Here is a 15,399-nt window from a genome sequence, read left to right as displayed (position 1 = left end):
TGCAAAGAAATTTCAACATAAAACAGACGTTAACGAAACGTCTTGACCGCACGTTGACCAAAACTTTGTACCAGCTGGTCGTAACACGCGACAGTTCTGACGAATCAAATGCAATAGTAGAATAACATCTTGCAAAAGCAAGTTTCGAGCGCGCAAAATTGCATTACGAATCTTCGCGCACCAAGTCAAAAGACACCCCGTATACGCGTTGGTATACTACAGGAGTTTGTATCGTGTGACGATACACCAATACATAGGATCGCCGCGAGAGACAGAGAAACGGTGGTAGACGGAGAAAGAATGAGAAGAAGAAGAACGGAGAGTCGAGTCGAGTCGAGTCGGCTGTTGCCGGCTGCGTGTTTCCCCTCCTACGGTCCTCTGGCACCCCTCCTCGGCTGTGCCCCTCCAGCTTGGGCGCTTCAATCACCCCACGTCCCTGCGGCGGGTCGCCATATTTCCCCCTCTGACCTCTCCGCACCCTCGTGCAGCCGTGAGTCGAGTGGTCGGCACCGTCCTCCCTCCGGCTCCCTCGTCCACCTTCTCCTTCCCCCTCTAGATTCGCCGTCTCGCTCTGCCCCCCTCTACCCTCGGCTCCTCTCGTGGCGTGCCACGACTCGTGGCGAAGTTTTAGCGTCGCCTACCTCTACTCGTGGCGTGCCTACAACTCTTAGCCGGATCTATTACGCGCAGTTTTCGTGTTCGCGCGACGTTTCGTCTTCGTAATTCGTTTTCATGCGTTTTTTTTTTCATCATTCATCTGTTTCGTACGTTTTCGCAGTCGAGCGCCCGTTCCGGAGTACCGCGAGTTTTCCAGTGTATTAATATCAGCTCAGTGTGCAACGGCTGACGTCGGTTGTCGAGCCTTTTTAACGCGTCACGCGGGTGCTCCCGAAGAAAGAGCGTCAATTTCGCTGGAAGTTTCCAAAGTTCGTGATCCTCGTGTCCGATTCGCGACGCGTCGTCTCCTAACCTCCAAAACGTTTCGCAAGCCGCTCTCGTGACAACCGAACGCCGGCGGCTGCGTCCTGCTCATCTGTGTGACGTTGTCTTCGATTCGATATTCACGCGACGTTCTCGCGCGTTCGTTCGCATCACTTGGCGCGTAGTGCGTGCGCGGAAATCATCGATCTCCGTTTCGAGAGTGACCACCACCGATCGTCGTTTTTATGAACGTCGCGACACTCCGGAGCCTGTGCCCGTTTGTTGTGTTTTGTGCCAAGGATATTTAGCAGCGTGTGATCGCCGATCTCTCAGGGAGCTCCGTTCTGGATACGATCTTCCCAGCCTTCTCACCGATAGCTGTCCTACCGTTTGCACGGTTGGTATATATCTACACATCGAAGCCGGTCGCGGTTGCGTTGTGGACGACTCCGCGACGAGTAAAGGTGTTTTCTCTTGAAATCTCTCGACGCGGCTGCGTTTCCCGTGCGCGCGTGCTCCAAAATCAGTGTATACACCCCACCGGTCGGTCGTGAGATTCAAGGGCGCATGTCCACCGACCATTCGCCGATGCTCTGCTCCGTTCAAACGGACTGTCTCTTTTCTTTTCGGCAATTGCGCCGCACTTTCGCCTCCATCGAGTTATTTCTTTTTTTTTTTGCTATTGAACCGTTTAAATTCACAACGGTTCCTCTCGTCCGTTTCTTTCGTCCGTTTCTCTCGTTCGTTTCTTTCGTCTTGTGTCTAGGTCACGATTATCGGCGTTGATCTTAAATTATAATGTTTGTGCCGTTCTGTTTATGTTTGCGCGCTGAGATTTGTGGTACAATGGGCACAGACCGTTACGCGCCAAAATCATTTCCACGTTCGATAAAAGCGTTCGTGCGAAATGTATGACAAAGCTTGTTTAATAGTTCTCGAATAATTGAGACGGTATATAGCACAAACCTCTTTATTTAAATGTTAATGTTTAACGGATTTTCGACGTCACGTAGATGACGTCCGACAGTACTGAGAAAGAATATGTTTACGAAAATACGAAGAATGGTAAAAGTTTTTCGAATTAAATATAAGTTTGCTGATTTGCTTCCAGTATGAATAAGTGATATAATTTGTTCAATTTAATTTTGGTACCGTGTTTGGACGGTTACATAGTTGGCATAGATACTAACATCTAGTCGACTAAATAATATGTAATAGAAATTGGTTAAAACTAAGTTACATTGTCCGTTTTCTTAATATATTGTTTAGGGAACGAAATACTAGTTTGCGAGTAATTAGTTCAATGAAGAAAACTTTGCCTTTGATTATTAAATATATTATGAAATAATATTGAAATATTGAGCGAAGGTAATAGTATTGTTGTTAATATTCAAGATAGACCAATTTTAATATTTTAAAAGATAGTAAATACTATGTATATAATATATACAATATATATATATATATATACATATATATATATATATGTACTGCTTACTCACGTAAATACCTACTACTTTTTAATGAATCGACGTGGAATGTTTGCCGCTAAACTTACCATTATCTAATCAGTTGGTAGTATCTACCATCGAGTAATTGAATTTTTTGGAGTAGTATATTTTTTAGATAAACGAATACTGTTTCCTAATGACTCAGATCGGAAGTTCTATTTACGGAGAATTTCATGTAGATCGGAGAGTATAATATACTCTACCTATGCGTCCATTACCAGCAGTTTTACGTGTTGCTTGTTTCGTCACTTTCAAATCCAATCGAGTAACAAGTAACTTTCGCCAATGTCAACAATCTTGGCAACAGAGAAACAAACAAGAGACTTGGTTTTAGGAATACACGTTCAACGATTGTTGAATAACGATTTCACTCGTTTCCTCTAAAATTGAACCGGACCTCAACTTACAAGAGAAACACTGTTCGTTCTCTCGATTAACCGTACGAGTCGTCCACGATTAAAGCGTTCAATTACTGCAGAACAGTGAACTCCTACCGGTACCTATATTTCCTAGAAACTATGTAAAACGTGTGAGCAGGACTATATTTATTGTCAGTGGGATCGCGTATCAATTCCAAGACAAGGCGTGACTTAATTATTTCTTCGTTGTGGAACAAGTATTAAGTGAAAATTCTAATCTCTGGCAGCGCTGAACCTTCATTTAGAAACTTCTCTGCCCCGTTAGTCATCTTACCGTACGATACCCCGAGGTTATTAATTAGACAATCATCTCGGTATTGAGAGAACGTCGAGTGTCCGTTGTTTTGACCCATTAAATTGTTGTTAGTGACCCGTGATATCCGCGATTGCGATGTGTGTATAGGGCTCGTTGTTACGACACAATACTATAGTGGGCGTAAAAATGCCCAGTCGCTCTGTAACGTATAGTTACATACGGCTTTATCGTAACACGGCTTGGTCGAGAAATGACGAGTCCGTCTGGTTCCTCGAACTCCGAGGCTTGCGTGTACGCGACCACGGTCGCCAATGGGTCCAATACCCTCGCACGTGGTGCCGATACGTGGGTGAAAAGTATCGATCAGACCTAGGCCGAAGTAAGATATTTTTGTACCAGGCACGTACAGGGTGATCGAAAAGAAGGATTCGAATATTCTGAGGCATTCACTGTTTTGAAATAGGAAACTCTATACGGATAACATTGGTGCGGGAAGTAACTTCGACGAAGGTATACATAGCTCACTTTTATGAAACATGTGCTAGTAATGATGGACGTGACCGAAGCGAAAAATTTGTAAGAATTGAATTTATCATGTATGTATTCTGTTACATCGTTCCGAGGGAGAACATGGAATAAAAAAAATTTTAACTCGGGCCATTTCTTATAATTATCGTTACACATATATTGCTTTCGGTGTTAAGGAATAGTTAAACGAAACGTTTAGTGAAAATTGAATGGGATGTGGGGGTACAGTTAGCATCGATCCACCGAATAACTATCGCAAAGACATACATTTTACGGAACTTTTTTGTTCGGTATATATTTCTCAGTATTTGGAGTACTTAAACGGGGCTGTCGATGCAAACTGAGTCGAATGAGGTGGTTCAGTGAGCACCAAACCACGAATCAATTTTGATAGACGCTTACGGAGTTTTCATGTAGCATTTTTCCTATATAAAGTAATTTACATATATGGTATACGACTGTCGACACAGATTTGGTAGAGATATAAACTATTCATAGAGCTTTCCATCGGTCGTACGTTCTGCAATGTTTCAATGAGTTTTTCGATGCAAACTCGGCCAGATGTTGAAGTCCAATTAACATCGATGCCATTACTAAAATTGCCAAAGATATATATGCTTTTTAGAATTTTCTTACAGAGTGTACTCTTTGTAATTTTATATAATATTCAAATTTAACTTCCTTTAAGAAGTAAGTAACACTTGGAGGTGCAGTTAACATTGATAAACTTTCTTGTATTAATTAAATTTCTGCCTTAATGAATTAAAATTAAATTTATCTTGAAGTGTACACGTATCTTTGTATGTATCAAGGTTACTTTGAGCTCGTATTTTGTCTATTTGGTAATAAGTTTTTCATGTTTGTTAAATTGTTCAACTGTCCATTCAACTATCTTTGTTAGTCCGGTATATGTTTGTTATTTTTATTCTTTATATTTTGAGAAAATCACGTAACTATTTTGAAGTTCGTTTACATCATATTTCATTATCATAGTTCAATTTTTCTTCAAAAGGACCAAGATTTAGGTTAAATTTGATTTTTTGCATTACAATTCTTTATTATTATATTATATACTTTTAAGAAACTAAATAAATTTTTGTATTTATATTTTTGATACGCATAAAAATAACTGTTCTCTAAGTTGTTTAACATTATTATTATTATTATTTTTAATTATCATTTTAGTAATTTAGTTCATTAGTCACAAATTAAATTATAAATGTATTGTGATTAATGTTATAATTATTAGCTCTGAAAGTAATCGAATAACAAAGATTGACAATTTTTAATAGTAAATTGCTTGTTACGACTAGGAAAGAATATTATTTATATTATATAATATATATATATATATATATTTTGGAGTACGATTATAGTTCGTTAATCCTCGTGGTAACACTAATGGTAATTTAAATAATATTTTTAACTAAAAACTCTTAAGTCATTATATTTCATTATAAAGTGAACTATTTGAATCAACTGTATTTTGCATTTTCACTCGTGTAAAGTTATTAAATTAACGCGCCAAGTTTGTAACGGAGTGAACTGGCGGTACGTGTTTTACCTACACTTTATTGTCTATCGGGTAAACTTAATAAAAAAATTGTGCTAAACTTGATTTACAAGCGTTTCGAAAGGGAATAAACTTGATTAAAATTAAAGGCTTTTCTGATTTCCTTTCTCGAGAAGACTTTTAAGGTGTGAATAATTGAAACTTTTCTGGATAAAATTAAAATAAAGATTTCTTTTCTATAAATTGCGTCAGATTCTGGTAAAATGTAGAAAGTCGTGCACTATAGAAAAGTTAGCTTGTTCAAAGATATACGATCAATACTAATTTTTATTAAATCTTACTGATATTTTGTATTTGTCATTTTATTTTTTTATCTGGCTTCTTTGAAAACATTCATGTATTTTTTTTTTTCTGTTCAATTGTTCATAAATTGACTAAATTTATCGGAGTTTTTAAATAAGTTTATAATATTTCCAGTATATTAGGTATCAATACTATGTATTAATACTATGAATATATAATTGAAATGTACAATTGATAGATTTTTAATAACTATTATTCCTTACTGGCGGATATAATTTAACGTTGGTCGACCAAATAAATATTTAGTCTAATTTTTCTGTATAAAACGGTTTAATATTAGGAATTATTTTAAAAAACAACTAATAGTTTGTCAACATTGGGTGTATTTGGAAATATAAATAAAATCAGGAGATATAACATTTTAATAATTTCTCGCTATAATATATTTCAATGGAGGCTTTAGATAACTGTCACAGCATAATAATTAATTATCGAATTTAAACTAATAACCGACAGTTATCTAATGCAAATATTGAAATATATTCATAGCGAAGTAGTAAATAAATACTAAATAATTTCACATTTTTCGTTAATTATTACTGACCTTAACCAACTAGAGTGTCTGTTGAAGTATATTGTTCAGAAATTGCAATATTTATCGTTGATTACTCATTAGAGTAGTAACAACATTTAATCGAATTATATAAAATTATATAAAATTATATATATGTTTAAAAGGTATAATTGTCATGAAATCTTTCCTCTTAGTTCTAGTAATAAAGGAATTCTTTTTTTGAATAAATATGTATCATATGACACGTCATTATTTTTCCATGGTTGTATAAGAAACGAAATTGTTTATTGATTAGATAATAAGAATATAGTATATAGAAGAATATACAAATATACGTTTACGGTACAAAGGCGAAGTACAGCTGTATACTGAATAGTATAATCAGTAACTGAATCTTGTATTCTTAATAAGTGCATTAATTAGCGAAGAATAGGATTAAAGTGCACAAGTATATTCAATAATAAATGTATAAGTCACTCGATGCACGAAAAAGAGTAAAAAACCGACTGGTAAAATCATAATATTCTCTCCTCAAGTTTACTCTTCTGTATGGCTTTGGAGTTCTCATTACTCACCTTTCGTTAGAAAATACCAAATACCAGATCAGTTCCGTCACTACCTACAACACCTGTCCATAAATGCTCGTTAAGTTTCGCAGGATCGTGAGAATCGACTGTGTGGGCTCGCTACGATACAAGCCAGCAAAACACATTGGGTACGCTTGTATTCCCCATTGCGTATGAATCATGTGCTTCTCACACAGAATGTAGTATGATCGCGGGATCAACGCATGCAGCGTTCTTTATTTTGTTAACTCCTCCGAGCGTAGCAACCCGACTGTATACCTATATTTAGAACGCCGGTAGGCAGTCGACTTGATTTTCTGTGATATCATTTTTCTCATTCAGAGTTTCTAGCCTGGTGAGTAGGGTTGCCGGGAAAAAAATTTTGTTTTAGGGTACAGACACTCTGAAAAGAAAAATATCATAAATTTTTACATACACAGTATTCAGGCAACTGTACTTTTAGTTAAAAACTGAAATAAACACGAAGTCGAAACTTTCATAATATCGATTCAATAATTACATAATATTCTTTCATTGCGTGATAAAATATTTTACGAATTGTGTATCTTTATAATGAAAATCCTTGTAATTCGATTGTAAAATTTGACGAGGTTTGTAAAAAATATGTTTTTTTGGTAGAATGATTTTTACGATCTTCAAAACTGATACCATAATCGATCATAGAAATGCCTTATGACAAATAAAATATTGAATTTCGTTTAAAAAATAAACCTACTCGATCGCATTTTATAATTATAATCACGTTTGATTAATTTTTACGAAGGTTCTACTTTTCTTCATCAACTTTAATAGTAGGATTTCTATCATTTGAAGAATATTACAATTTTTCTAAGAAATTGGCAGAATGTGTGGTAGCAAGGTCATCGTATCCATGTATATTTCTCCTAACTTCAGAATGTTTGGATGTGTATTCATTACTTGACCTCTGAAGCATTTCAAGTACAATAAATTTCGTTCACATGAAGTATAACGAATAAAGTTAACGTCGAAAGTTTAAATTGCAGTGTCTCGATAATTAGGGGAGACAGGTCAATGTATCGTGCTCTATCAAGTTTTGATTTCGTGCACCGTTACGTTATAAGAAAAAATATATAATTCTATTTTATAAATTCCATTTCATATCCATTTTATAATATATAATTCTATTTTATAAATTCCATTTCATATCCATTTTATAATATATAATTCTATTTTATAAATTCCATTTCATATCCATTTTATAATATATAATTCTATTTTATAAATTCCATTTCATATCCATTTTATAATATATAATTCTATTGTTCCTTCGAACAAAAGCTCGCACATGTTCCAAGGTCGTTCCTTTTAAAGCTACAAAAGTCTATTATTTCTTTCGAATGGAGCTATAACTATAACCATTTGTTAAATTGTGTTTATTTCTCGAAATCGTTTATTTTCCGTTGTCGCTTCAAATCAACGAAAAACACTAAGATATTTTGTTTCCAGTAAATTGTGTCTATGTCACCAACTACGACTGTTGAAAAAATATATATAAATGAAAGTGAAAAATAATTCTTTAATATTTCTCGCTAGGAAGAAAATTCATGCATTTCGTACTTTTGTATACATATTTACTATAGTAACGAGTACAGTTTTATCTGACGTCCTGTTTCCTGATTATTAGAATTTCCTAGCTACTTTCGTTCCGTTTGACTTCATTTTGAACACAATGTAAAGTAAAGGACAAAATCTCGCCAAGGAATACCTCATTTCCTGTCATTTCAGAAGAGACAATGTTATTTTTCGAAACCTTTAGAGCAACGGGCACTCCTGCCAATAAATACTTTGTTGTTTGTAATCGAAGAGGAGCCATGGTTGTTTTTACGGGTTTGTTTTGATTGAAAATGAAAGCGACGTCTGTTGTGGCTGCAATTTTCTCGCGATGGTATGGGCAAAGTCGGGTCTCGTCGGCGAGAACGGTGCTATTGTCAATAGAAATTGGTTTTAAACCGGCAATCAGAGCGTACCTTCCTGTTAACTAAACATGCTCACCGCGTATTGCGTTTACAGCACGAGCAATTACCAACCGAAGAAACTCTTCGATGCAGTCTCGATTTTTCTTCGAGAATTAGAAACGCTCTGCCATCTGTTTCGTTTCGTTTCGTGTTTCAAACTAAATTGAAAAATTTGAACAAAAAAATACTCGATAAATTCAACGAATGCTCTTGAAGAAGAGACGTGGGACACTTCTTTTAACGGCCATTTGCATCGATGTCATTTTCATTAATGACACATTTTTTTTATCAGCAAAAATAACGAAGATATTCAGCTGTACAAGATACCCGAAACATCCTGCGTAATAAACTAATAGAAATATTATTTTGCATTATGATGCAAAAATTGCAAAATATTGCAATTTCTGAAATATTTCTTATCCGTTTAATAGAAATATGCGTTAGACGGTAAAAAAGGGAGAGGAAAGAAAACGAAAGTTACTTACGAGTCGGGTCAAGAATTATATTATAAAAATAAAAACATCATTTCTCAAGCATTTTCCTTGTAACTCCTTTGTGATTTCCTAATCGATAGGATACAGAAATTGTATCTTACAGATAGAAGAAATTGTATCGTGTGTTCACATTTCATCGTAGTGCTCGATTTCCGATTCGATCGATTCACAATGGTGCAATAATCGTTGTAACAAATGAAAACACAGGTAGATTCTGGCCCCTCTAGAGAAAAATTGCTGGTGACGCGGACAAATGCAGTTGTATCGAGGCACATCATTTTCAGTATTGATCAACAGGCGTAACGAAACCTATTTAATTAATTAATTCTACGCGACATAAATTATGAGCACTCTATTGAACCTTCGATCGCCGATAAACTAGAGCTGACTGCACCTCGACCGTGAACTAGCTTATAAGCCTTCAATTTCGAGAGAAACCGACTCTCTAGTCCTCTGACTACCAAAGACTTTAGAATTGATAATCCTTTCATTCAAGGATGAATCGACCTGGTCTTTACCATCGGTTCGACACTGTGACGTTCGTTCCAACTTCATTGGAACAGCACTTCCTATTAATTATTGATTATCGTAGGGAAATCTGTTCGCACAATTTGCCTTTTTTTGACCTAGAAAAGCGTGTACATATGTGAATACGTTTTGTCGTGTTCAAAGTAGACAATAATAGTCATTTACGAAAGGTGTAGAGATATTTATCGTTAGAAGTCTGCATTTTTAATTATGTATCTTCAGAATGAGTGAATCATCGATTTATGTGGCTGATGGTACCAAATGAAAGCTATTAATGGAAATGAAAAATTGTTATATTTATCAGTGTATCTTTACGAAAGTATAATACTATTATCGAATCAGTGAAGTTTTCACGATGAAGTCCAAACATGATCCTATTGAGACCATTTTTAATTCTATGTAATTAAAAGTTGTACGTAAACAATTCGAATAATACATAATTAAAAATAATTCGAAGAAGCTGATGTTTGGAATCGTTACTATCAAAGAAATCTTGCCAATCTGTTATTTATACTTTTGAGAAAAGAAAGTAAAAAATATAAGAAGTTTAATTTTGCACTAACTCGTATACAGTTTATTGATCCATGGATGAGTCATAGCAGTTTCGATTGAACAAATATCGCCTATACGATTGAACTGAAAGTTTTTTTAAAATTGCAGAACATGAATATATTACAGTTTACATAACTGTAGGATCTCTTATTAGAATCAATTCTTGCTGGCTATATAAATGAAACGGTTCATTTAGATTTTGCAATTTAAGGCTTTGTTATACGCAGTTTAAACTTTTACGAATGTGGACGACATGGATACACGTTTCTCGTATGTTAGTATAATCGCGCGATCAGCTGACCGAGATATAAATAACGCGTATCGAGAGTTCCATGAGTAAACATTAATTGCTTATAACTAGGTAACGAAGTTCTTGACTGTAAAATGGCAAAAAACTTTTATAGGTGATGCTAGTAAAAGTAATGTCGGCTTCTATCGCATCGTGATTCAAAGTTTATTGTACAAACATTCATTATTAACATATTCAACCGGGTAAATATGTATATTCGTATGTTCTTCTTGGGTGACAAGGCTCAAGATCCATCAGTAGATTTCGACAACGTTATAAATAATCGACAAATCAATTTATGAGAATTTAGTAGTACAAAATTTTCAAACAGCGAAAGACGCTTGTGAAATAAATACTGAAATGTTTAGAAAAAAAATTAAATCTGATTGAAAGATTTAAAGCGACAATAGAGTAAGTAAAAAATGTAGAAAATTATCGCCTCTACTGCAAGACTCAACCATTACTGTGCATAGATATAGAAAAAATTTGTATCCAAATAGAAATTTTGAATAACAGATAAAAACTACACAACGTGGAATGAAAATTTAACCGTCCAATCGAATAAGCAGTTATGAGTAAATTATTCATTTTATTTGTCGTCTTTTATTAATATTTTGTCGATCTCTGATCGTGCGTATCAAGTTTCAAAAAATTATGTGTATGTAGGTATGTTTTCATATTGGTTTTGTCACAACTGAAATAATACATTTTACAAGTCTCTATTTTTGGTATAACTCACTTTTATTCAAATTTTAACCCCAATGTAAGGACATCTAAATATTTTATTTCATGTGATTCCAGTTTATCATTAATAATAATACTCTATCTTGCTATCTCTGTTTCTTTGTATCTTGTTAAATTTCGTATAAGATTGTTTCAGGTAGTTAGAAACGTTAAAATGTTACATTTCTAAGAATACAAAAAAAGAAGAAAGGAAAAATAACGAAATGAAGATTTCTAATAACGGCAATAAATTACTTAAATCCAATTTATGGAGTAAAAGTTACAAAGAAACATTCGCGTTATAAACCTCTTACATTAGAAGCTGTAGAATGCAATGTAATCCAGCGTAGCGTAGCAACTGTCTCGTTTCGTACTCCATGTACGCTTTTAGTTTCAAGCGCGACACAGACAACGGATTAATGATCACTCTAAGAATCATTCAAATTCGTATGTACATTTTTATAAAAATAACTACTCTTTCCATAGTAACCAGTTTCTTCGGTTACCATCTCTCCGCAGCCGGGGAAGAGAAATACTTTTAACCCTCCAATCTCATTTATTGATAAAAGTTACAATTTTTATATTCGTTATTATATTCTCGTGAGATTGTTGCCCATGGATCGATGACGCTCTTTCGATGAAAATGGATCCAAAGACGGCTTCATTTGGACTATTTAATTATACGTTAATTGAATCACTTGTAGAACCTTTCCAATTACGTATAATTAAAACCGAGGTCGAATTTAGTTGCATTTCCAACAGGAATGTCTCACTAATTCATCGGTGTTACTCTTGTCGTACAAAGTGTAAAACTTTTAATTTTCATTGGCAAAAAGATCGGCTGTCGACGCCGAACGTAGGTAGGTCGAGGCTCACTCGTGGTTGCTTTGTCTCGCTTACTCATAGCTGAGAGGAGAATATCCCGTTTATTCTTCTCGTTGGACGGTTTATGCTCGCTGAGTCTCAGCCTGGGAAGAAAAAGTTGCCTCCTAAGAACCTCCTCGCTCGTATTGAAACAAACTTGATTACTTTTCTTTCATAGAGTTACTCTACAGATACGTATATATAGAGGAGAAATTCTTAGTAAAATTACAAATACTCACTCTTGGAAATATCGAAATAACAAAAGCGATGCCCTTTGTTTAATTAACCCAGTCGCTACGATAACCTACGCATACAGACTACGCTACATTTGTACAAATAAAATGTATTGAATAAGTCAGTTGAATATTTTGAATAATATGTCGTACATCATGTGCTCTGGTATAACGCTGCATTTGTTTATACGAATAAAAAATGCAAAATTGTTACTGTTACATGTACCTGATATTGGACTTTCGCAAGAGTTAGTTACGTGTACTTGTACATAAGGATAAAAGTTAAAAAAAAGTTATACAGGTGCGTTTGTTTAACGTAGCATGTACACGTTTTATTTTTGAACGAATTACTATTTATGTTATTGCAGATGTAAAATCACGTGGACTATACCAAATATATTTTATGAGTGTAATTAATATATTAAAGTTGGGAAATTAATTCGAAGCAGTAACAGATGAAGAATACAGTGAAATATGTTTATAACAATCTAAGGAGTTGTATCTAAGGAGTACCTTGTAAAAATGTGTATTTAAAGAAAATTTGAATGAGTTCTCTCAGAAGAAATATAAACATATGAATGAACACGAACGAACGTTTCCTTCAGTGTTTCTTGAACTTTCAATAAGTAAAATAAGTAAAATTCTTTTATTTCATAAACTTATACAATAAGTTGCGGTAAAATGTTACGTGATAGTGAAATAATAACAATCCTTACATCGAAGAAGCAAAATTTCTTTATTATTGAAACGTTCAAGTGATATACAATTTATTAAGAAACGTGAATACCTACGAAAAAAAGAAAAATGATGGAAAGCCTGTAGCATTATCCAAGCTGGAATTAACACTAATGTATGAAATGTACACCGCGTGCTTTATACAAGTAGCAATGAAAGTTTAAAGAGAAACATTATTAACACTAGAACTACCAACTGTAAATGTATTTCTATTTATATCAGACCACATACGTATCTTCAAAATTAGATGGGGAAATGACAAATTAATTTACGAGTACCGTTAGTTGCATATTTCAATAATTGTCTACGAATTTTATAGACAAAGACATCGTTGATAATCAAGTAATTTTGAAAAGACGTTCGAAACAAGACAAATAGTAGTTGTACCTTAAACTACCCTTTGGTAGTTCTAGTATTGAAACCAAGTTACGAAGAAAAACCCCTGTTATTTGTTAGACAACATGTACATTCGAAGAAGATGCAAAGACAATTAATTTTTACAGATAAAAAAGTTTAATCTAGACGATACTGACGGATGTTCATACTATTATTATGACACACGTAAATAATCAGCGAAAAAAATCAAACGTATGAAGGAGAGATATTAATATCAGCAGAAATCGAGTATAAAGGAAAAACAGAAATTAATTTTCTTCAATAAAATTAACAGTAGTAATTGCATTAAATTAATAAAATACGAAATTCATAGGTATGCAGAATATATTTTTGGCATGCAATACGTAATCCAATAAGATAGTGTACACAGCAATATATACAAGATACAAGAGTATTCTTTAAAAGAAAAGGTTTTTGTTCAGTGTAACCAAAATAATGTTAAAAACAAGTTTGAAAATTTGTATGAAAAATATAAAATTATAATTGTTGTAATTAAAAATTGATTTGTTTTATCTGCAATTTGAACGAAGAGATTAAACGATATAATAATATTTCTCTCTTAATTTTTCGAATAAAATCGTTGTTGTCACAATGATCTGTTAAACGATCTATTGTGTATCGTTGTTCCTTGAATGATGTAATTAGCTTAATAAAACTTGAGGAATATTTCTTCCATTAACGTAATTTTATATTCCCATTGGCTTATAGAGATTCTTATATTATAACAATAAATAATGGAACTGTTCAGTACTTCAACATTCGGTAATTTTTTGATACAATTTTGGTTATACAAAATGTGATACTTTACCTATTATCACGTACAAAATGTGATACTTTATCTATTATTTACCTATTATTGTAAATAATATGTATTGCACATACATTTTTTTGAACGAGTGCTCCAAACAATACCTATTATGAAATCGTTGTTTACACAAACAAAGCGACGTCAGACACGACCTCCTGCACAGGATCGTATCTAAATAATAGGGATCTGGGCGGTGTGAGAAAAACATAGGTCCTTATGAGATCCGGAATTTTGCAATAAAATAAAAATCAGGAATCAAACGAAAGTCTGAATACTACTATGGAACTTGCTAAAACTTCATCGAAGTCGAATGTTATACTAGCTTGTTCAATCATTTTTGTTGTTCGATAAAGCTTATTGAACAGTCCTAGCTTGTAGTGCTGTGCTATCGAACGATAAAACTTATTGAACAACCTGTTACATCTTGTGTTTAAGATTTAAAATTAATCTTTTCGTCAATTTCAAGAAACCAATGTAAGTAAAGCAAGGTATCTTGATAAGCTTTTGATGCACATGTATACAGTGCAGAAATGACTTGTTGGCTAGGCAACTTGATTGGTTGACGCGTAACAGCGACGCCTCTATCACACGTATTATCTTTATTGGTGAATCGGTTACATTTACACGTCTATCGCACGATGAAGGACATATTCGAGATAGAGCAAGACATAGCAATAGTCAATGACGAATTCGATGCATTGGCGCAACATGTATATGTCATATGTATACAACCTAACAACTTGTATGTAATAACGGTATTACAATTAAATATAATTTTGATTTTCTCTCTGCAAATCTTTGGATCGCCTTCTATCATCTTCAGAATTTGTATCTTCTACATTTAAACTCAAGCTATCCATTGCAGTTTCTAATAAACTATCTTCCTTATAATATTACAATGAAAACCGATAGCTGTGTAATATTATTCAAGTATCTATGTATATGAAAGCTAAAATTAAATATTAAATTGTAATTCTCTGTTCACTTATCCTATTATATATTTCTTGGAACTCTTAAAAATGGTTTTCCCCCTTTGTTAAAGGTCCGGCTTAGATTTTAAATTTTCACGGTACAGATAACCGCTCTTTTGACATTAAATAGAGATACGATTTCAAACAACAACGAGCAGATAAAAAGAATTTGTAAAGCTAAAATTGTATTAATTACTAAAATCATAAAAAGTAGTACA

The 15,399-nt window shown here is 33.9% G+C and overlaps 1 protein-coding gene across 3 annotated transcripts in view; it reads left to right on the top strand.

The window, feature by feature from the left end:
* The first annotated feature begins 632 nt into the window (after positions 1–632).
* The window catches only part of Heph (polypyrimidine tract-binding protein 1 heph), a 739,001-nt gene continuing 724,234 nt past the window's right edge, over positions 633–15,399 (top strand). For all 3 annotated transcript variants that reach the window (XM_076327578.1, XM_076327577.1, XM_076327575.1), the window contains exon 1: positions 633–1,318. The gene's annotated coding sequence lies outside the window, so the exon portion shown is untranslated. The remainder of the gene's footprint in view (positions 1,319–15,399) is intronic.

The sequence above is a fragment of the Ptiloglossa arizonensis genome, chromosome 2 (assembly GCF_051014685.1).
Source record: "Ptiloglossa arizonensis isolate GNS036 chromosome 2, iyPtiAriz1_principal, whole genome shotgun sequence".
Classification (NCBI taxonomy): Eukaryota; Metazoa; Arthropoda; class Insecta; order Hymenoptera; family Colletidae; genus Ptiloglossa; species Ptiloglossa arizonensis.
This window is presented reverse-complemented; position numbering and strand designations above follow the sequence as displayed.